Here is a 21,612-nt window from a genome sequence, read left to right as displayed (position 1 = left end):
TCAGCTCACTGCAAGCTCCGCCTCCTGGGTTTACGCCATTCTCCTGCCTCAGCCTCCCGAGTAGCTTCCCCCGCATATTCCCCCGACTACTCTTCCCAGGAACTTCAAACCCTGATGGCCCACCCCAGTGTTACCTGGAACAAGGATGGGTGGGTGTTCATTGACAGCTGAATGGCACTCCCTCAGACTCAGGCAGTACATATACTGACCGACATACACCACTCTCTCCACATAGGACCCAAGGCTATATACAACTTCCTAGAACCCATCTTTCACCTTCCCTCACTGCAGGCCCAAATTTAAAAAGTACATCAACAATGTGCCACCTGTTCGACCACTAACCCCCAAGGTAGGCTCAGACACCCAGGGCCTACTCATCAGCTAAGAGGCCACCAGCCAGGAGAAGATTGGCAACTTGATTTTACTCACATGCCCCAACATAAAAAATTTTGCTACCTGCTGGTCTTAGTTGACACCTTCTCAGGATGGATTGAGGCTTTCCCCACCACTCGAGAGACTGCGGAAGTCGTGGCAACTATTCTCCTAGAGCACATCATCCCCAGGTTCAGTCTCCCCCGAACCATCCAATGGTTCGGCTTTCATTTCCAAACTCACCCAGCAGGTGGCAGCCGCACTCCAGATTACCTGGAAGCGCCACATTCCCTACCATCTGCAGTCGTCTGGTAAGGTAGAACGGGCAAACGGCCTCCTTAAACTGCATCTAACCAAGCTCACTCTAGAAACCCACCTCTCGTGGATAACTCTTCTTCCCTTGGCTCTTACTGGTCTCAGGGCAGCTCCTCCAGCCCCCACAGGGCTCAGCCCTTTTGAGCTACTGTACGGATGCCCTTTCCTCTTCCAGGAGCTACCAGCCCTCTCCCCTCCCTTAGGCTCCTACCTCCCTTACTTAACCCTCCTAGGCGAGCTTCTAAGAAAACACGCGGACCGGTGTCTCCCCACACCCGCTTCCCCAAACCCTAAAAATCTCACCATTGTAGCATCAGGAGACCTGGTACTGGTCAAGCAGCTGCAGCCCCGAGCCTTATCTCCCTGGTGGGAAGGACCATATACTGTAATCCTTAACACACCCACTGCTGCCAAGCTCCTCGGCCTTCCCTCCTGGTATCATCTGTCCCAACTGAAAAAAGCACCCACCCAGCATGATTCCAGGTGGACGGCTCAGGCTGTTGCCCCTACTAAACTGTGACTTACGCGTGCCGGTAACGACCCTCTGCCTAACCTTCCTCAGCTATCCAGTACTCCTGAGCATAGGTAAGACTCCTACCCAAACTCCCCCCATCAACCCATTCCGCTGGAGATTCTGTCAGAGACCTGGACCCAACACAATCACATAAGTTCCCACATCTTAGCCACAGTTGACTGCCGGCCCCAAGGGTACCAGAGTCAGGTTACCTTTAACTTCTCCGTCTTTAACAGTTGCCCCGACTGGTGGAACCCGGTCATATGCTTTCTCTATGATCAGGTAGAATATGACTGTTTCAATTACTGGGTAGAAACCAACGGCGGGTGTCCATATCATTATTGTAACATGCATTTTACTTACCTTGACATGTCATATACCAAGTGGCAGCAATCGGCATCAACAGTTCGGTTAGTCAGATCATACAGACGAGAAGTGCCTACATTCTTCCTTACCATTCCTGACCCGTGGGACCCTCAGTGGGCATCAGGTGTAGAGGCTCGCCTTTACCGGCACGGCTATGAATCTTATCCCGTAGCCTGGCGCAAGATTTATAGAGCCTACGTCAGGGTCACAAGCAGCCTCCTCAGCCTGGCCTCCGACATCAAACAACAAGAAAAAGTCATCTCAGCTCTAGCCAACCCAGACAACACAGCCAACTCAGACAACAAGCCTCAGGGCAGCGGTAACCCTTTTTCTTGGCTAACCCTAGTCCGAGAAGGTGCCCAGGTAGTACATATGGTTGGAGTGCACAACATCTCCCGTTGTTTCTTGTGTGCAGCATTAAATAAGCCCCCACTGGTTGCGGTACCTTTACCTAGCCCTTTTAACTCCTCTAACCTAACCCCCTCCTTTCCCCATCCCGGCCAAACCCTGGGGGAAGTTCCTTTGTTCCAAGACCCGCTTAGACAACGACTCCCCTTTTGCTACTCCACCCCTAATGCTTCCTGGTGCAATCGGACAGGATCAGCACCTCCAAATCTCACTGCCCCCCCAGGCGGGTATTTTTGGTGCAACTCCACCCTGTCAAAAACTCTCAAGGCTTCCAACACTACCCTATGCATTCCCATCTCCCTAGTCCCCAGCCTCACCCTGTACAGTGAAGCCGAGCTATCCTCTCTTCTGCCCCTTGCCCACCCCCGCCAGTCAAGAGCAGTATTCCTTCCACTAATGATTGGAGTCTCCTTAGCGGCATCCCTCGTGGCCTCTGGCCTTGGAACTGGAGCCTTAACTCATTCTGTCCGATCCTCTCAAGACCTTTCAGCCCGATTATAAGTAGCAATCGAAGCTTTGGCAGAATCCCTGGCTTCCCTCCAACGACAGATCACCTCAGTGGGCCAAGTGGCAGCCCAGAATCGCAGAGCACTTGACCTCCTTACGGCTGACAAAGGCGGGACCTGTATGTTCCTTAATGAAGAATGCTGCTACTACATCAATGAGTCAGGACTAGTAGAAACCAACCTCCTCACTCTAGAAACAGTCCGAGAAGGACTCTACAAAAAAACCTCAGGATTAGAGTCCCCACTCAGGTGGTGGCAGTCGTCCATGGTTGGCTGGGTCCTACCCTTCCTAAGCCCCTTACTAATCATTGGCTTCTTACTGCTCATAGCTCCCTGTATCCTCTGCTTCATCCAGAACCTCATAAAATAAGTCTCCCGGGTCACTTTCAATCAGATGCTGCTCCACCCCTACACCCAAGTTCCGACCTCTGAAAAACCCCATGATGACCCATAACAGCAGGAAGCAGCCAGATGAATACGTTGCCCCTTTTTTCTTATTAGAAAGAGGTCGGAATGTTAGGCAGGGATCTAGACCTGACATGGCGGTGCCACTCGGCGTAACAGGCCCTTTGTTCGAGCAGGCCCTTTGTTCGAGATTTCCCTTCCTCTTTGAACACACCTTCAGACTTACATATACGTCTTCGTTCCTGGTTTGGCTCCAGCCTCAGTTTACCCTTACAAGTATTCTCTCTTTGTAGCTTGAAAGTCAAGGGTTGGAGAGGCTAGTGTTCTGCAGTGTCTAAGACGCAAAACAAGTACTTTGATTATATTCATCAATTCATTTTTGCAATCTTATTTGATTTAATTAACATCCCTTGTTTTAATCCTGCTAGACTAGAGCTCCCAAGTTTTACATCATGGGGCACATAGAAGGATACTCTTTGTCTGCTATTTCCAGGGGACATGCTCTTTGGTGTAGCCCATAGAGAACACTCTTTGATGGTGGGTGTTATGCCCAAAGTCTTTTGCCAAGATAATAAGAACTGAATTTAAGAAGTATACAGAGAGAGCCACACAAATAATGTTTAAATATAATTTTAACTGGAGTAAAAATCTAAATGCCTATGAAAACACAATTTTAGATTCTGTATCACTATAAAAAATTTACAATCATCGACATTTCCTGGGACACCTGTAACCTGTTTATGCCATACCAGGGTGCTATGATACATGAGCTCAGAAGCTCTGGACTAGGCACTGTACTCTGAGCTGAGAGCACAAAGATGAAGGAGACAAAATCCCTATCCAGCAGAATTAAGTCCAACAGGCAAAAGACCAACAAAACAATTATTACAATGGAGTTTAATAAATCTGGTGATAGAAATGTATTTAGGGTGTACCTATCTCAGTCTATGGGGGTAAGGCTGTATTAGCCATTCCTTTTATTTTCTGATACTTTGACATCTTCATCTTAAACCTTGCTGACCCTGGACAGACTATCTCTCCTAAGTTTGGCTGATTCTTAGAGATAGGGAACAACTTGCCTGTGAGCATGCCTTTCATATGCAAAATGACCAATCCAGAGCCCATACAACCACCTCCTCTGCTGGGCTCATATTCTGCCTTGCTACGCATCTGCCCTAATCATCCAGTGCCAGATACCTGACAACAAGGGACAGCCCCTGTGCCCCAGAGCCTGATGAAATTATTCAAACTAGCTAGTCCAGTAGCTGGGACTACAGGCACGCACCACCATGCCCCAGCTAATTTTTTATATATATATATATATATATATATTTTTTTTTTTTTTGAGACGGAGTCTCGCTCCCAGGCTGGAGTGCAGTGGCGTGATCTCGGCTCACTGCAAGCTCCGCCTCCCGGGTTCACGCCATTCTCCTGCCTCAGCCTCCCAAGTAGCTGAGACTACAGGCGCCCGCCACCACGCCCGGCTAGTTTTTTGTATTTTTAGTAGAGACGGGGTTTCACCATGTTAGCCAGGATAGTCTCGATCTCCTGACCTCGTGATCCACCCGCCTCGGCCTCCCAAAGTGCTGGGATTACAGGCTTGAGCCACCGCGCCCGGCCAATTTTTTATATTTTTAATAGAGGCAGGGTTTCACCATGTTGGCCAGGATGGTCTCAATCTCTTGACCTCAAGTGGTCTGCCCACCTCGGCCTCCCAAAGAGCTGGGATTACAGGCGTGAGCCACTGAGCCCAGCCTAGAGGGGAAGGTTTAAGACTTTAAGTGATATGTAGGAAGCAGAACCAACAGGATTTGAACCTGAGCCTTCCAACTCATAACTTGAACTGGTGGTCAGTACTATTCTTTTTTTTTTTTGGAGATGGAATCTCACTCTGTCACCCAGGCTGGAGTGCAGTGGCATGATCTCAGTGTGGTGCAACCTCTGCCTCCCAGGTTCAAGCGATTCTTGTGCCTCAACCTTCCCAGTAGCTGGGATTACAGGCATGCACCACCACCCCTGGCTAATTTTTGTATTTTTAGTACAGACAGGGGTCTTGCCATGTTGGCCAGGCTGTTCTTGAACTCCTGGCTTTGAGTGATCCACCTGCCTCAGCCTCCCAAAGTACTGGGATTACAGACATCAACCACTGTCTTAAGTGCCTTAAGTGTAGAGTTCTAGCACTTAAATCTGGGAGGCAGAGGTTGCAGTGAGCCAAGATCACACCAGTGCACTCCAACCTGGGTGACAGACTGAGACTCTGTCTCAAAAGAAAAAAAAAAAGTATAGAGTTCTATGGCCTTAAGTACATTTACATTTTGAGCAATGATTACCAGTATTTATCTCCAGAGCTTTTCATCATCTCATACTATACCTATTTTTTGAAAAACTGGGTATATGTTACCTCCAATCATACTATACCCTTAATCAATAACTTTGTATTTCTCCAACAGTCCTACTACTAGGTATGTACCCAAAGGAAAAGAAGTCATTCTATCAAAAAGACACCTGCTCGTGTATGCTTATTGCACAATTCACAACTGTAAAGACATGGAATTAACCTAAGTGCCCGTCAACTGATAAATGAATAAAGAAAATATGGTATATGAACCGGGTGCAGCGGCTCACGCCTGTAATCCCAGCACTTTGGGAGACTGAGGCGGGTGGATCACCTGAGGTCAGGAGTTCGAGACCAGCCTGGCCAACATGGTGAAACCCTGTCTCTACCAAAAATACAAAAATTAGCCAGGTATGGTGGTGGGCGCCGGTAGTCCCAGCTACTCAGGAGGCTGAGGCAGGAGAATTGCTTGAATCTGGGAGGCAGAGGTTGGAGTGAGCCAAGATCATGCCATTGCACTCCAGCCTGGGTGACAAGAGCAAAACTCTGTCTCAAGGAAAAAAAAAAGGAAGAAAATATGGTATGTGTATATAACATATATACACATACACTGTGGAATAGTACTCAGCCATAAAATAGAATAAAACAATGTCTTTTGCAGCAACTTGGAGGGGACTAGATGTCATTATTCTAAGTGACATAACTCAGGAATTGAAAACCAAATGGTGCATGTTCTCACTTATGAGTGGGAGCCAAGCCATGGCTACACAAAGGCATACAGGCGGGTATAATGGACATTGGAGACTCAGAAGGGTAGAGAGTGAGAGGGGGGTGAGGGATGAAAAACCACCTGTTGGGTACAATGTACACTACTCAGGTGATGGGTACATTAAAATCCCAGACTTGACCGCTGTACAATTCATCCAGGTAATGAAAAACCACTTGTACCTCTAAAGCCATTGAAATTGAAGAAAAACACAACACCTCCCCATTCCTGCCTCCCAATTCCAGCCACTGGTAATCACTATTCTACTTTTTGTCTTTGTGTATTTGACTTTTATCGGTACCTCCTATAAGTGGAATCATTCAGTATTTATCTTTTTGTTTCTGACTTATTGCACTTAGCATAATCTTCAAGGTTCATTCATGTTGTACCATCTGTCAGAGTTTCCTTCCTTCATTGGCTGTACATGCCACATTTAAAGAAATTTGTTTTTGGTTGGGCATATTGGCATATGCCTGTAATCCCAGCATTTTGGGAGCCCAAGGCTGGCAGATCGCTTGAGCTCAGGAGTTTGAGGCCGGCCTGGGCAACATGGCGAAACCCCAACTCTTTAAAAAATATATATTTATATTTATTTTTATTTTCTGCAATTTGTGAATCAAGCAGACTCCAGAACCAGAATATGTTCAGAGAGACTCCTTTTTTTTTTTTTTTTTTTTTTTTGAGACGGAGTCTCACTGTGTCTCCCAGGCTGGAGTGCAGTGGCCGGATCTCAGCTCACTGCAAGCTCCGCCCCCCGGGTTCACGCCATTCTCCCGCCTCAGCCTCCGGAGTAGCTGGGACTACAGGCGCCCGCCACCTCGCCCGGCTAGTTTTTTGTATTTTTAGTAGAGACGGGGTTTCACCATGTTAGCCAGGATGGTCTCGATCTCCTGACCTTGTGATCCACCCGCCTCGGCCTCCCAAAGTGCTGGGATTACAGGCTTGAGCCACCGCGCCCGGCCGAGAGACTCCTAATACCATGTTTTGTTTATCCATTCATCTGTTGTTGAACATTTGGGTTGTTTACACTTTTTAGCTATTGTGGAAAATGCTTCTATGAACATGGGTGTACAAATATCTGTAAAATTGAAAGCCCTTGCTTTCAATTCTTTTAGTATATACCCAGAAGTAGGATTGCTGGATCATGTGGTAATTCTGTTTATTATTATTGTTTTTATTTTCGGGACAGGGTTTTGTTCTGTGCCCAACATGGAGTGCAGTGGCACCATCAGAGCTCACTGTAACCTTGAGTTTCTGGGCTCAGGTGATCCTTCTACCCTCAGGCTCCTGAGTAGGTAGGACTATAGGCATATGCCACCACAGCTGGCTAACTTTTTTCTTAAAAAAATGTTTTAAAATAGTAATAGGGGTCTCGCTACATTTCCCAGGCTGGACTCCAACTCCTGACCTCAAACGATTCTCTTGCATTGGCCTCTCAAAGAGCTGGGATTATAGGCATGGGCCATTGTGCCCAACCAAATTCTGTTTACTTTTTTGAGGACCTGCCATATTGTTTTCTGCAGAGGTTGCACCATTTTACATTCCCACTCGCAATTCATAAGGGTTCCAATTTCTCTACCTTCATATCAACATTTCTTTTTTTATTTTTCTTTCTTTCTTTTTTTTTTTTTTGAGATCGAGTTTTGCTTTTGTCGCCCAGGCTAGAGTGCAATGGTGCGATCTTGGCTCACTTCAACCTCTGCCTCCTGGGTTCAAGCGATTCTTCTGCCTCAGCCTCCAAGTAGCTGAGATTACAGGTGCACACCACCATGCCCAGCACATTTTTGTACTTTTTTAGTAGAGACGGGGTTTCACCATGTTGTCCAGGCTGGTCTCGATCTCCTGATCTCAAGTGATCCACCCAGTTCGGCCTGCTAAAGTGCTGGGATTACAGGCATAAGCCATCGTGCCCGGCCCATTCATACCAACATTTCTTGTTTTCTGCTCACCTCCCTCCCTCCCTGTGGTAATAACAATTCTAAAGATTGTGAACTGGTGTTTCACTGTAGTTTTGCATTTGGTTTGCATTTCCTTAATGATGAGTGGTGTTGAATATCTTTTCATGTGCTTGTTGGCCATTTGTATATCTTCTTTGAAGAAAAGTCTATCCAAGTCCTTTGTCCATTTTTTTTTTCAACATCATACTGTAAGTCCTACTTTGCCCAAATTTTTAATTGGGTTGTTTGCTTTTTTGTTGTTGAGTCATAAATATAAGTTATAAAAGTTAAATGCATGTTTCAATTGAATTTGTTTACATTGTTTGGGCAGTCTTCCAAACATTTTAATTTTGGGAAATATTTTAAAAATTGCAACAAAGTTTTGAAACAATTTTTGAAGTCCAGTCAAAACATTTTTTTTTCTTTTGAGAAGGATCTCAGCTCACTGCAACCTCCACCTCCCAGGTTCAAGCAATTCTCTACCTCAGCCTCCTGAGTAGCTGAGATTACAGATGCCTGCCAGCACTCCTGGCTAATTTTTTTGTATTTTTAATAAAGGCGGGGTTTCATCATCTTGGCCAGGTTGGTCTTGAACTCCTGATCTTGTGATCCACCCGCCTCGGCCTTCCAAAGTGTTGGGATTACAGGTGTGAGCCACTGTGCCTGGCACAGTCAAAACATTTTAATTTTTTTTGTTTTTTTGGGACACTGAAGCAGGCGGATCATGAGGTCAGGAGTTCAAGACCAGCCTGACCAACATAGTGAAACCCCGTCTCTACTAAAAATACAAAAATTAGCTGGGCATGGTTGTACATGCCTGTAGTCCTAGATACTCAGGAGGCTGAGGCAGGAGAATCGTTTGAACCTGGAGGCGGAGGTTGCAGTGAGTCAAGATCGTGCCACCGCGTTCTAGCTTGGGCAACAGAGTGAGACTTTGTCTAAAAAGAAAAAAAAAATCCAGAATTTACAAAGAAGGGTACTAAGTGGATAATAAACATTTATGAATATGTAATGTAAGCCTCAGGTCCCCTTTCTTCCAGCTATGTTTACATTGCCATTCCCAGTAGTTCTGGTACTGCGGGTAAAATCTACTGTAGAAAATTACCCAATTCAACTGAAGAGTACCAAGGAGACCTATTTTTCTCCTGTGTGCTTCTGCATTTCAGCCAGTTCCTGGGCTCTCATCTACTTCTTATCATCTATCTCATTGGGGCTGCCATTGTTTTTCTCTGGTTTCCTTTGCCTTGTTGTTCCTTCCCAAACAGGATACCACATCTCTTCCTTTTTTCCTCTGAAGCATTGGTAAACACCAAGCTGTTGCATGCATTCTAACTTTTATTGAATATTTGATGGTGGAAAGATGGCATAGCCATTTTCTTTCCTAGAAATTTTTTTGGATTGGAGAAAGCATTCATATGTGTTTTTTAGTACCACCTGGAGTCAATGTCTTTCATTCAACTAATGCATATTGAAGGCCCACTGTGTGCCAGGCATTGTGCATAGGCCTGGACATCTGGTGGACAACCACAGACATAGACTCTGTCTTTATAAAGAAGGAGACAGTGAAGGGGTGTCCTACCCCTCCACACCTGTGGGCATTTCTCGTTAGGTGGAACAAGAGACTTGAGAAAAGAAATGAGACACAGAGACAAAGTATAGAGAAAGAAAAAGTGGGCCCAGGGGACCGGCGCTCAGCATACAGAGGACCCACGCCGGCACGGGTCTCTGACTTCCCTTAGTATTTATTGATAATTATCTTTACCATCTTAAAGAAAAGGAAGTGGCAGGATAATAGGATCATTGTAGGGAGAAAGTTAGCAGTAAGACATATGAATAAAGATCTCTGTGACATGAATAAGTTTAAGGAAAAGTGCTGTGCCTTGATATGCATATGTAAACATCTCCATAAACCTTTTTAGTGCATAAAGAGCAGCATTGCTCTAGCAAGTCCCGCCTTTCACCCTAAGGCGGTTTTCTCCTTTCTCAGTAAACAGAACATACAATCAGGTTTTATACCGAGATGTTCCATTGCCCGGGGACAGGCAGGAGACAGATGCTTTTCTCCATCTCAACTGCCAACAACCACCAAGAGCCTTCTTTCCTCTTGTACCAGTCCTCCTCAGCACAGACCCTTCACGGGTGTCAGGCTGGGGGATGATCAGGTCTTTCCCTTCCCACGAGGCCATATTTCAGACTATCACATGGGGAGAAACCTTGGACAATACCTAGCGTTCCCAGGCAGAGGACCCTGCGACATTTGGCAGTGTGCGTATCCCTGGGTACTTGAGATTAAGAGAATGGTGATGACTTTTAACCAGCAAGCTGCCTGCAGGCACTTGTTTAACAAAGCACACCCTGCACAGCCCAAAATCCTTTAAACCTTGAGTCACCACAGCACATGTCTCTTGCAAGGACAAGGTTGGGGGTAGGGTCACAGATTAACAGCATCTCAAATACAGAACAAAATGGAGTCTCTTATGTCCACTTCTTTCTATATAGGCACAGTAACAGTCTGATCTTTCTTTCTTTTCCCCACAAGACAGGTATTAAGCAAATACCTATATAAGTACTCAAATCAAAAGTTTCATGAGAAGGAGCTTACAAAATCTTTCCAATAATAGTATCTTAGCATTCAGAGACAAAGGTCTATCAGAGTAGTATGATATCTTCCAGGTTTGTCCTCTATCCTCATCTCCTTAGATTTCTGTCTAAGTCCAAGAGAGAGAGACTGCAAGAGACACTGAAAAAGCGGTGTCACTGAGGTCACTGAGACACTTGGAGACATGTCCCAATCTGGTGCCCATCATAGGAGCAGTGAGGCATTTCCCTTTTCCAGCACTCTAAGAAGTGGATTACTTCCATGCCTTGAATAGCAAGGAGATGTGCCGGAGGCCTGGGAGTGAGCGGAAACAGTGCCTTAAACACCAGCAACTTGTCCCGACACTAGGTCCAGCATCAGAGGAGCAGGGATGCCAAATCATACGGTTGGTGGTCAGCTGTGGTCTCAGCAGTAGGCAGCACTGAAAGGAGTCAGGGTGGGCTGGGAGTATGTGTGGAATGGAGAAATGTTTGTTAGCACACACAAGACGCCCCTTGCGATTATGAACTTAAAAGGGGACCAGAAGTCTCCTTACAATGGGAGGGCATGAAAGCCAGAGAAATTTTTGTCTCATTAATGCTAACTCACCATGACCCCTGGGTTGATGTACCCTAGGGAAGTATCAGTTACATTAAAAAGAGTTAACAAGCTGGCTCAGTGGTTCACACCCATAATCCCAGCACTTGGGCAGGCTGAGGCAGGAGGATCCTTTGAGGTCAGGAGTTCGGGAGTAGCCTGGGCAACAGGGGGAGACCCCGTTTCTACAGAAAAGAGTTTTTTTTTTTTTGAGATGGAGTTTCACTCTTGTTGCCCAGGCTGGAGTGCAATGGTGCAAGCTCGGCTCACTGCAACCTCCGGCTCCTGGATTCAGGCAATTCTCCTGCCTCAGCCTTCCTGAGTAGCTGGGATTACAGGCATGCACCACCATGTCCGATTAATTTTGTATTTTCAGTAGAGACGGGGTTTCTCCATGTTGGTCAGGCTGGTCTCGAACTTTTGACCTCAGATGATCCACCCGCCTTGGCCTCCCAAAGTGCTGGGATTACAGGCATGCGCCACCACGCCCAGTCCAAAAAAAGAGTTTTTAATAATATGATGTTGATAATTGTACTGTGGTTGACATGTACATATTCCTATTATTAGAAAACACATACTTAGCTGGGCACGGTGGTTCACACCTGTAATCCTAGCACTTGGGAGGCCGAGGTGGGTGGATCATGAGGTCTTGAGTTCAAGACCAGCCTGGCCAAGATGGCAAAACCCTGTCTCTACTAAAAATACAAAAATTAGCCGGGCGCAGTGGCGGGCGCCTGTAATCCCAGTTACTCGGGAGGCTGAGGCAGGAGAATCACTTGAACCCAGGAGGCAGAGGTTGCAGTGAGCTGAGACCATGCCACTGCACTCCAGCCTGGGTGACTGAGCGAGACTCCATCTCAAAAAACAAAACAAAACAAAACAAAAAACCCATACACACCTATTTAAAAATAAAGGCCCATGATGTATGTAACTTACCCTCAAATGGTTCAGAAAAAATTTTGTGTGTGTGTGGGTGTACATTTATATATATATATACATATATATATATATATATACACACATACACCCACATAGAGAGAGAGAGAGACAGAGAGGAAACAGAGAGAGAGAGAGAGACAGAGAGAGAACATGAATGATAAAGCAAATGGGGTGAAATATAAACAATAGTTGAATCTAGGTAAAGGGCATATGTGTGGTTTTATACCATTGTTATTTTTGCAACATTTAATAAATTTTAAATTGTTTCTAAACAGAGTTAATAAAACAATAAAATTACAGCAGGATACATGCAATAATTAGTGTTTGGACAATGTATAGTAGTGGGACAAAGGAGGGAGCCATCAGCTTTGTCTGGGGGTGGAGGTGTCAGGGAAGGCTTCGTAGAGAAATTGGAGGAAAGATTGGAAGGATGATGTCTTCTTTTCCTCTATTTATTTATTTAAATTATTATTATTATTATTATTATTATTATTATTATTATTATTTTTGAGACGAAGTGTTGCTCTGTTGCCTAGGCTGGAGTGCAGGGGCGTGATCTTGGCTCACTGCAACCTCCACCTCCCAGATTCAAGCAGTTCTCCTGTCTCAGCCTCCAGAGTAGCTGGGATTACAGGTGCATGCCACTGCATCTGGCTAAATTTTTGTATTTTTAGTAGAGACGGGGTTGCATCATATTGGCTGCTCTTGAACTCCTGACCTCAGGTAACCTGCCCACCTCAGCCTTCCAAAGCGCTATGATTATAGGCGTGAGCCACTGCGCCCGGCCAATTATTATTCTTAATTAATTTATTTTTCATGAAGTGTCATCTCAGTCTAAAAGGATGACTTCTTGACAGAGCTGTGTCTAGGGAGCCAGGGCATCTGGGGGAGGTGGGAGAGGGAGAACGCAGGGGAGGATTGTGACCTATCCACAAATTGGATTAGATACTGCTACATTGTATGGCCTGCCCTGACAAAGCAGGACACCCCTCCTCAGATGGTGACAGTTACTTGTGTGGCCAGGAACACAGCTCCCTGCTCCTCCAGCCAGTCACACATCCTTTCTCATTTCCAGGGGCCCAGGCTGAGGTACCCTCAGAGGGAAGGGAATCAGAGGGAGGGGCCAGCAGTCTAGGCTGATCAGGGCTGGGCTGGGCAGGGCTTGGGTGCCACTCTGCCAGGCTTTTGGACTCTCCACAGCTCTCCACATAAAGGGACCAGCACTTCACCCCGCATCAGGATCCTCTTCAGGGGAGCTCTGAGTGTCCACCGGAAGAGAACTTTCAGCTCCTGGCATCTGTGAGGAGGGAAGGAGGGAGCTGTCTACGCTGGTGAGAAAAGTGTTTTTGATCCATGTGTGTGGGAGCAATGACGCCAGCTCAGGTCTGGTCTCAGTTTTAGAGACTGAGAGTTTCAGGGAAATGAGCCTGTGGCCTCTGGGGTATTTGTAGTGCTGGACAGCCATGGGGGATATTCCAGGAGGTTCTAGAATGCTCGTAAGTCCATCATTTTCCATGTGAGGTTTCCTGACTCAGAAATGTCAGGGAGTAAGAATGAGAGGATGACAAAGGAGGGGCCAACCAGTGACCTTGTGCGTCTTGTTTTTCCTTAGAGGACAATGACCAGACTCTGCTTCCTGTTATTCTTCTCTGTGGCCACCAGCGGGTGTAGTGCAGGTAAATCACTCCTGACAGTAGGAGCTGCAGTTCCCTGGGCTCCCCTCTGCTGTGCAGGGCCCTGGAGGGAGTAGAGCTGGGCAGGGCTCTGAAGTCAAGGGCCAGGGGGGAAGTCCTGGAGAGGCACAGAACCCAGGATAGGCAGCCAACTTGAGGTGTGGACTGGGTGCTGATTTCTGGCCTCTCCTGGGGTCTGGTCTGAAGCAGTCAGGATGTTAGCTCGGGTATGTCCCTGGGCTTGATTCTCTGCTTCTGTGACTGTGAGGGGTTCATAAGGTGAGAGAGTAAACTGTGTCCCTGCTCGGCTGCTCTTGTAGTCTTGGCCTTGGGATCTCCAGAGGGAGCTGGGTGATCAGTGCTGTGCCCAGGGTACACCCTCCTCTAGTTGCCATCCTCACAATTCTATTCTTCCAGTAGGCACACTAGTGATATTTTTTCATTGACACTGAGTTTATTGTTTATTTCAATCCATCATTTACATATGCATCTCATTTGATCTCCATGAGTATAAAGAAGTTATTAATGACATCTTAAAGATGAAGAAAAAGGATCAGAGATGTTAAGTGTCTGCTCAAGGAGGCACTGTCATCAGGGGTTGTCTGGGTTTTAACTTGAGTCCTGTAATTTTTTTTTTTGAGACGGAGTCTTGCTCTGTCACCCAGGCTGGAGTGCAGTGGTGCAACGTCGGCTCACTGCAACCTCCTCCTCCTGGGTTCAAGCGATTCTCCTGTCTCAGCCTCCCCAGTAGCTGGGATTACAGGTGTGCACCACCACACCCAGCTAATTTTTGTATTTTTAGTAGAGATATGGTTTCACCATATTGGCCAGGCTGGTCTTGAACTCCTGATCTTGTGATCCGCCCTCCTTGGCCTCCCAAAGTGCTGCGATTACAGGCATGAGCCACCGCGCCTGGCCTGAGTCCTCTAATTTTACACTTTTTCCTACTCTGCCAGGTTTTTGGAATAATTTCTAGGCTTTTAGACTAATATACACAGCCCTTCCTCCACTGGCCTCTGTTAATTTTTCAGCTTTGGTTTCCAAACCTCTTTGTATTACAACATATGTTCCAGCCGCAGTAAGAGACTGACCTGTAGTTTTCAGCAGGCTGGGCTGGGCTGGGCTCTGCTATTGCTTCAGGCCATCTCATGTGCTTTCTTCTCTTCCTGGGGTGTACTCTCCCCTTTTCTTCCTGTCCTGTAGCCAGCTCCCATTCTCCCATCAAAATCAGCCTGCTCTGAGTTACAGCTGGTCCCTTCCCCAGCAAGTTCCCAGGCCTCACCCCTGTAGGTGGGTTTGACCCTCCCATCTCAATTGGCCCCTTTCCATGTGCTCCTTCCCTGTAGAATGTAGTCCCTTGAAGAAATGTGCCAAATTGTCTTTGTCCGGCATCTAGGTAGTTCACACAGTAGGTATTTAATTAAAGTTAGTCAAGTGGAAGATTCCAGGTGTTTAACCTATAGCAGCTGTTGGATTAGACCGTCTTAGCATAGAGAATCCCTGACCTTCTGGGACTTCAGAGCAGAGTGATGCAGGGGCAGAGGTTGGCCAGGAAAGATGGCCTCAGTGGTCAGACTTTTAATGAGAATCATTCTCACATCTTCTAACAGCGGCCTCTTCTCTTGAGATGCTCTTGAGGGAGTTCCAAACCTGTGCTCCTCCTTTTCTTCCCTGCCTAGAAGCTGCAAAGAAGTCAAGGAATGCTGCCATAGTGCGGGTGGTGAGTAATCAACCAACTCACCATTCTCTCTTTAAAGCCACTTTTTAGCTCAACAGAGCCCAGTCATGGAAATCAGGAGGGACATATCCACGTGGAGCCTATTCTGCCCCCAGCTCCTACGCAAGGAGGTTTCTAGTGGGAATTTTGAGGCTTTTGTGTCCCATTCCAGTCACAAAGTCTTCTGAACACAGGGAGAATGCAGTGTTCCTGGTTATGCTTACAGTGGTGGCAAGAACTGTGATGAGTCTAAGATTTGCCGCTACTTGCCCGGGGTTTATAGATGCTGGCAGAAAACCTGAAACTCCCGAGCCAGAGACAAAGAACTTTATTAATCACAGAAATAGCAGCAGCCAGAGCATCAGCATTTTCTTGTACTGGACCAGGTGACATCTGCCCAAGTAGTGGGTTTGTCAAGCTGGCTGACAAATGTGGCTGGCAAGGAAACAACGAGCCCTTTTTAGAGCCAGAGAGTTTATTACTCACATAGATAGCAAGTTCAAGATCGGCAAAAGTGTCAGCTTTTCCCATCCCTTGTCCCACAAGACAGCACAGAAAAGAGGGCGGGTGACAATGCAACGTGGGCAGTGGCTGAGGAGCCAGTCCATGCTGCCATAGCCGTTTCATGGCCTGTGTACCCTATGGGGTGGGGGCAAGTGAGGCAAAGAACCCCATACCTCTTCAGAACCCAAGAGGTGATGACACAGTCATGACAGCCTCCACGAAAGATAGGGAGCGGGGTGAGAAGTGACCTCGTTGCAGGTCCTCACAGGCTTCCCATCTTTCCATGTTTCGGGAAGACCACAGGCTTTCTGCCAAGGCTTAGGTCAGCTGTCCCTATGTGGCCTATGTGCAAATGTGCAAGGTCACCAGGATGCCACAGTGGAGCCAGTCTCCTGCAAACTTGGGAACAGAAGGGGAACTCTGAGCTTTGGGAAGCTGAATCTTATGAAATGGGCACAACCTTTGCTCTGAGCTGCACAGAGGCCCCAACCAGCTATAAACTCAGATGTGGCTGTGTGCTGATTTCTGGCCTCTCCTGGCCACAGGGTGGCACTGTCGTGAGGGAGATACCATCTCTGTCTCTTCTAAGGCTATTTGCTCTACAAACTCTTTGAAAAGATAGTGTGAAGCCAAGGCAGTCAGTGCCTCTGCTCATAGGTGACCAGAACGCAGGACGCGCGGAGCATCATCTTCCAGCAAGTATGTGTTGCAGTCTTCTGAGTGTACTTTTGACTTCCTAGGGCTCTTCTGTTCACGGGGCTGAGATGAACCCTGAGCTCTCAGACAGGGAGGCTCTGGGCTGGTTCTCTCTACAGATGACCTGTATTTTCTCTGCACCGAGAATGGTGTTGTCTACCAGACCTTCTGTGACATGACCTCTGGGGGTGGTGGCTGGACCTTGGTGGCCAGCGTGCACGAGAATGACATGCATGGGAAGTGCACGGTGGGCAATTGCTGGTCCAGTCAGCAGGGCAGCAAAGCAGACTACCCAGAGGGGGATGGCAACTGGGCCAACTACAACACCTTTGGGTCTGCAGAGGCGGCCACGAGCGATGACTACAAGGTTGGTGCCACTTCCTACCCACTAGGGTGAGGGTGAGGAGTGGAGTGTGGCTGGCCACAAGCCTGCAGTAGGGAGGGCTGGAAGGTGGGGATGTGGGGAAGGGCTGGAGAATAAGAGAGAAATACATGCCTTGAATCACAACTTCCTCCCAACAAGGCTGTTAGGGCTGTGAGTGGTGATGGGATCATCTGCTGGGAGTAGGGTGTCTGAACGTGGCTAACCATCTGCCTACTGGATCCCAGAGCTCTCAGCCCACTTGAGACTGCATGTGTGGACCTTCTGCCTCCTGGCCCAGTCAGGCTCAGTGTCTGTTGCTTTCCAGAACCCCAGCCACTACGACATCCAGGCCAAGGACCTGGGCATCTGGCATGTACCCAACAAGTCCCCCGTGCAGCATTGGAGAAACAGCACCCTGCTGAGATACCGCACCAACACTGGCTTTTTCCAGAGACTGGGACATCATCTGTTTGGCCTCTACCAGGTACACGGGGCTGCTGGCTGGGGGGCACTTTCTTTGGTGAACAGAGAGTCAAGTGTCTAGGGTAGGGGGCAGATCTGTCCTGTGGTTCCACATCACTACCGAGTGTTTGGCTGTTTCTCCTTCCTTTGGTTCACTGTGAGGTCATGTCTGGCCTCTCAGAAACTCTAAGCCAGGCAACGGAGAGGCCTGTGGGACAGGAGAGCATAGGGAGAAAGAGACAGGGACAAGGGGTTTGGGGCTGTTGGGGAGACACAGCTATGGGGAAAAGGAAGCACTATTATTATGATTGGTTTTGGTTAATGGCAGTTAACTTGAAACTCCTCCTCTCCCTGCACTGTGGCAGCATCTCTACTGTCCTCACAAAACCTCTCTTCTGGGTCTCTGCAGAAATAGCCAGTGAAATACGGATGACGGAAATGTTGGAATGACAACGGCCCAGCCATACCTGTGGTCTATGACTTTGGTGATGCTAAGAAGACTGCATCTTGTTACTCACCATATGGTCAACGTGAGTGCTTGCTCCCTAAGTCTGGTCATAAATACTTTCTTGCACTCTTGGAGAATGGTGGCAAATAAGAACAATTCATAATTACTAGTATTTACTGAGCATTGAAAATGCACCAGACTCTTGTCTTGGAACTTAACATGATTTTGTGTCATTTAATTATCATGAGAAAACTATGAAGTTAGAATTGCTATTAATCTCATTTCACAGGACATAATCCCAGCTTCTTCATCACCACCTGCGTGGCCTCTTATAATAGTTAAGAAACGGTGCATACAAAACATGAGCTGGGCATGGTGGTGCACGCCTGTAATCCCAGCTCCTTGGGTGGCTGAGGCAGGAGAATTGCTTGAACCCGGAAGGCGGAGCTTGCGGTGAGCTGAGATTACGCCACTGCACTCCAGCCTGCGCAACAAGAGTGAAACCCCATCTCAAAAAAAAAAAAAAAAAAAAAAAAAAAGATAAGGTGCACACTGAGGTTCACAGGAAAGAACCACTAGCAGAGTGGTGAGAGAGATTTACTTTTGTTATGAAGGATAACTATTAATTATCTTACAAAAGACAGTTTTCAGTATAATAAGACCACAGAAGTTAAGTTGTGGATGAAACAAATGAAAGACATCACTGTTTGCCTTTGATATTTCGATGAAAGCAGGTGATGGCCAGGGAAACTAACCCATGGTAATTGGATGAGAAGTGTGTAAACAGCAACAGGCAGCCACATCTGATCATTGCTTATTCCTGCTGGGCCTTATCAGATCTTTTTAGTAATCTTTCTGTGGAGTCTATCTTCTCCTATAAGCTGTAGGCAGACAAGGGTCCTTTTGTGAGCCCCAGCCTTTGTCCTCTTGCCCCAGATGAAAAGAAGTTCCCTTGGGGACAAGTTTAGGACTGACATGCACAAGCCACTGGCCATAGAGGTGCTGGGCTGCACCCCTACAACCTGGGGTGTTTGGCTGTAGCCTCAGCTTTTGGCTCAGGGAATTCCTGGACTGGCCAATGGGATGCTGCTTCTGGTTCCTCCTGTGAATGCTTGGCTCTTTCTTCATCTCTTCTTTTTCAGGGGAATTTGTTGCAGGATTTGTCCAGTTCTGGGTGTTTAATAATGAGAGAGCAGCCAAAGCCCTTTGTGCTGGGATAAGAGTTACTGGCTGTAACACTGAGCATGTGAGTTTTTGGGGAGATCAATGGCCCATGTGTGTGCATGGGTATGCACGTGTGTGCACCTGTGTGGGGTCCATCATTCTGTGTCTCTGTGGTTACTTGCTTACTCTCATTATTCTCTTTACTCTCATTACTCTCTTGATGATGTCTTATGAATATAATTTCTTTTTTATTTCTTTTTTTTTTGTTTGAAGAGTCCATATTTTTAATAAAAATGAAGTGATACAAAGTTTGGAGTAGTAGATGCCAGAAGTTGAGTATAATTTATTTATTTTTAAAATCTTATTTATTTTATTTATTTCTTTGAGACAGAGTTTCACTCTTGTTGCCTGGGCTGGAGTGCAATGGCACGATCTCTGCTCACTGCAACTCTGCCTCCTGGGTTCAAGTGTTTCTCCTGCTTCAGCCTCCTGAGTAGCTGGGATTGTAGGTATGCAGCACCACGACTGGCTAATTTTTTTTGTATTTTTAGTAGAGACAGGTTTCTCCATGTTGGTCAGTCTGGTTTCAAACTTCCAACCTCAGGTAATCCACCTGCCTTGGCCTCCCAAAGTACTGGGATTACAAGTGGGAGCCACCACGCCTGGCCAAGTATAATTTATTTTAATGGAATTCAGTTTACCAAAATTTTCATTTATGGTTAGTACTTTTCATGTTTTCTTTAAGATGAACCTCCTTACATTGAGGTCATGAAAATATTCTCCAATATTAATCTTAACTTTTAGAAGCTTTATATTTTTATTGTAGAAGACAGCACCATAGCTGTAGTGGTGGGAGATTGAATTTGAGGGACATCCTGTGCCTAGGGGCTGGAGGAAGAGAGTATCAGAGCCATCAAGAACAAGGGCATTCACTTAGGGCCCCCTTTCCTCCCCAACTGACAGTCTGAACTCACAGTTCCATCTTCACTTCCCCGCCTCAGCTTTCAGCTTTTTCATTTTCCAGCTAAGATGAGGCGGCTATTCTCTCATGGAGGGACTCGCAGATTAGAATTCAGAGGATGCTGACCACGTGGGCACTGGGGGTGGACTAAAGTAGGTGTCTTTATGCCCTTTTCCTTGACAACCTTCTCCACTGGCTCTTAGACTGTCCATTAGTGCATGTTTGCATATGTCCCTGCATGCATTATTTCTTTAAAATACATGCATAGCCAGGTGCGGTAGCTCACGCCTGTAATCCTAGCACTTTGGGAAGCCGAGGCAGGCGGATCACTTGAGGTCTGGAGTTAGATACCAGTCTTGGGCTCACTGGTGTCAGCAGCAAATCAGATCCCTCACAGTGTCTCTTCTTTCTGTTTCCCAGCACTGCATCAGTGGAGGAGGGTTCTTCCCACAGGGCAAGCCCTATCACTGTGGGGACTTCTCTGCCTTTGACTGGAATGGATATGGAGCTCACATTCGGAGGAGCTGCAGTCAGGAGATAATGGTGGCAGCTGTACTCTTGTTCTATAGATGAGAGAGAGCTCTGCAGTGTCGGGGTGAGAACCCATCTTCCAACCCCGGCTATTTGGAGACAGAAAAACCGGAATTCTAACAAGGAGGAGAAGAGACTAAATGACATCAATCTGCAACTCTATGTTTCTTTGAATTCTTTTTATAAATTGGCTGATGTATTGAGGGATTTTTAAAAGAATACCTATGGTTCTGGTGAATTCCACCTTGGATATTCTGGGCCTGTACAGTGGCTAGGAAGAGCCCATTGAATAAAAATAAGTGTTCACTTCAGCAACACATATACTAAAATTGAAACAATACAGAGAAGATTAGCAAAAAGATATAAAAAACTGAAAAATAAAAAGACATTCTGGGCCAGGGATGGTGGCTCATGCCTGTAATCCCAGCACTTTGGGAGGCCGAGGCTGGTGGATTGCCTGAGGTCAGGAGTTTGAGACCAGCCTGGCCAGCATGGCAAAACTTCATCTTTAAAAGAAGTACAAAAATTAGCTAGGCAGTAATGTGTAAGTCCCAGCTCCTTAGGAAGCTGAGGTGGAAGGATGGCTTGAGCCAGGGGGGCAGAGGTTGCAGTGAGCCAAGATCTCGCCACTGCACTCCAGCTTGGGTGACAGAGCCAAACTCTATCTCAAAAAAAAAAAAAAAAAAAAAAAAAAAAAAAAAAAAAAAAAAAAAAAAGAAAAAGAAAAAAAAAGAAAAAGAAAAAGAGAAAGACATTCTGGGTTTGGAATTTCAAGTCTCATCTCTCCCAGAGCACAAGTATGTTCCTGTTTTTAGGAGATCCCTGAACTGGATTTAAGGACAATAGAAAATATTTCATGTTAATTCTTCCTAATGCACCTTTATTAGCTAATTAAATAAAGCCTTCAATATAAACATGTTAAAGAAGATAAACAGGAGATAGAAGGCACAACCACCCATTTCTTTTATTCTTCCAGCTTTAGCAGTCAGGGTAGTCTCCCCAGAGGTGCATGTGCCTGGCCACATCTGGAATCCCAACTCCAGTTGCTTACTAA

General features: G+C 46.5%; 2 pseudogenes across 1 annotated transcript; both read left to right on the top strand.

Moving 5' to 3' along the window:
- The first annotated feature begins 7,803 nt into the window (after positions 1-7,803).
- Positions 7,804-20,720, top strand: LOC112626597 (annotated as a pseudogene). Its single transcript, XR_003119920.1, has 9 exons — positions 7,804-7,818; positions 13,651-13,714; positions 14,960-14,962; positions 15,322-15,431; positions 16,748-16,995; positions 17,318-17,476; positions 17,864-17,984; positions 19,045-19,148; positions 20,448-20,720. The product of XR_003119920.1 is annotated as an intelectin-2-like (transcript).
- Positions 20,721-20,857: 137 nt separating this feature from the next.
- LOC112615720 lies at positions 20,858-20,913 on the top strand (annotated as a pseudogene).
- The last annotated feature ends 699 nt before the right edge of the window (positions 20,914-21,612 follow it).

The sequence above is a fragment of the Theropithecus gelada genome, chromosome 1 (genome assembly GCF_003255815.1).
Source record: "Theropithecus gelada isolate Dixy chromosome 1, Tgel_1.0, whole genome shotgun sequence".
Classification (NCBI taxonomy): domain Eukaryota; kingdom Metazoa; phylum Chordata; class Mammalia; order Primates; family Cercopithecidae; genus Theropithecus; species Theropithecus gelada.
This window is presented reverse-complemented; position numbering and strand designations above follow the sequence as displayed.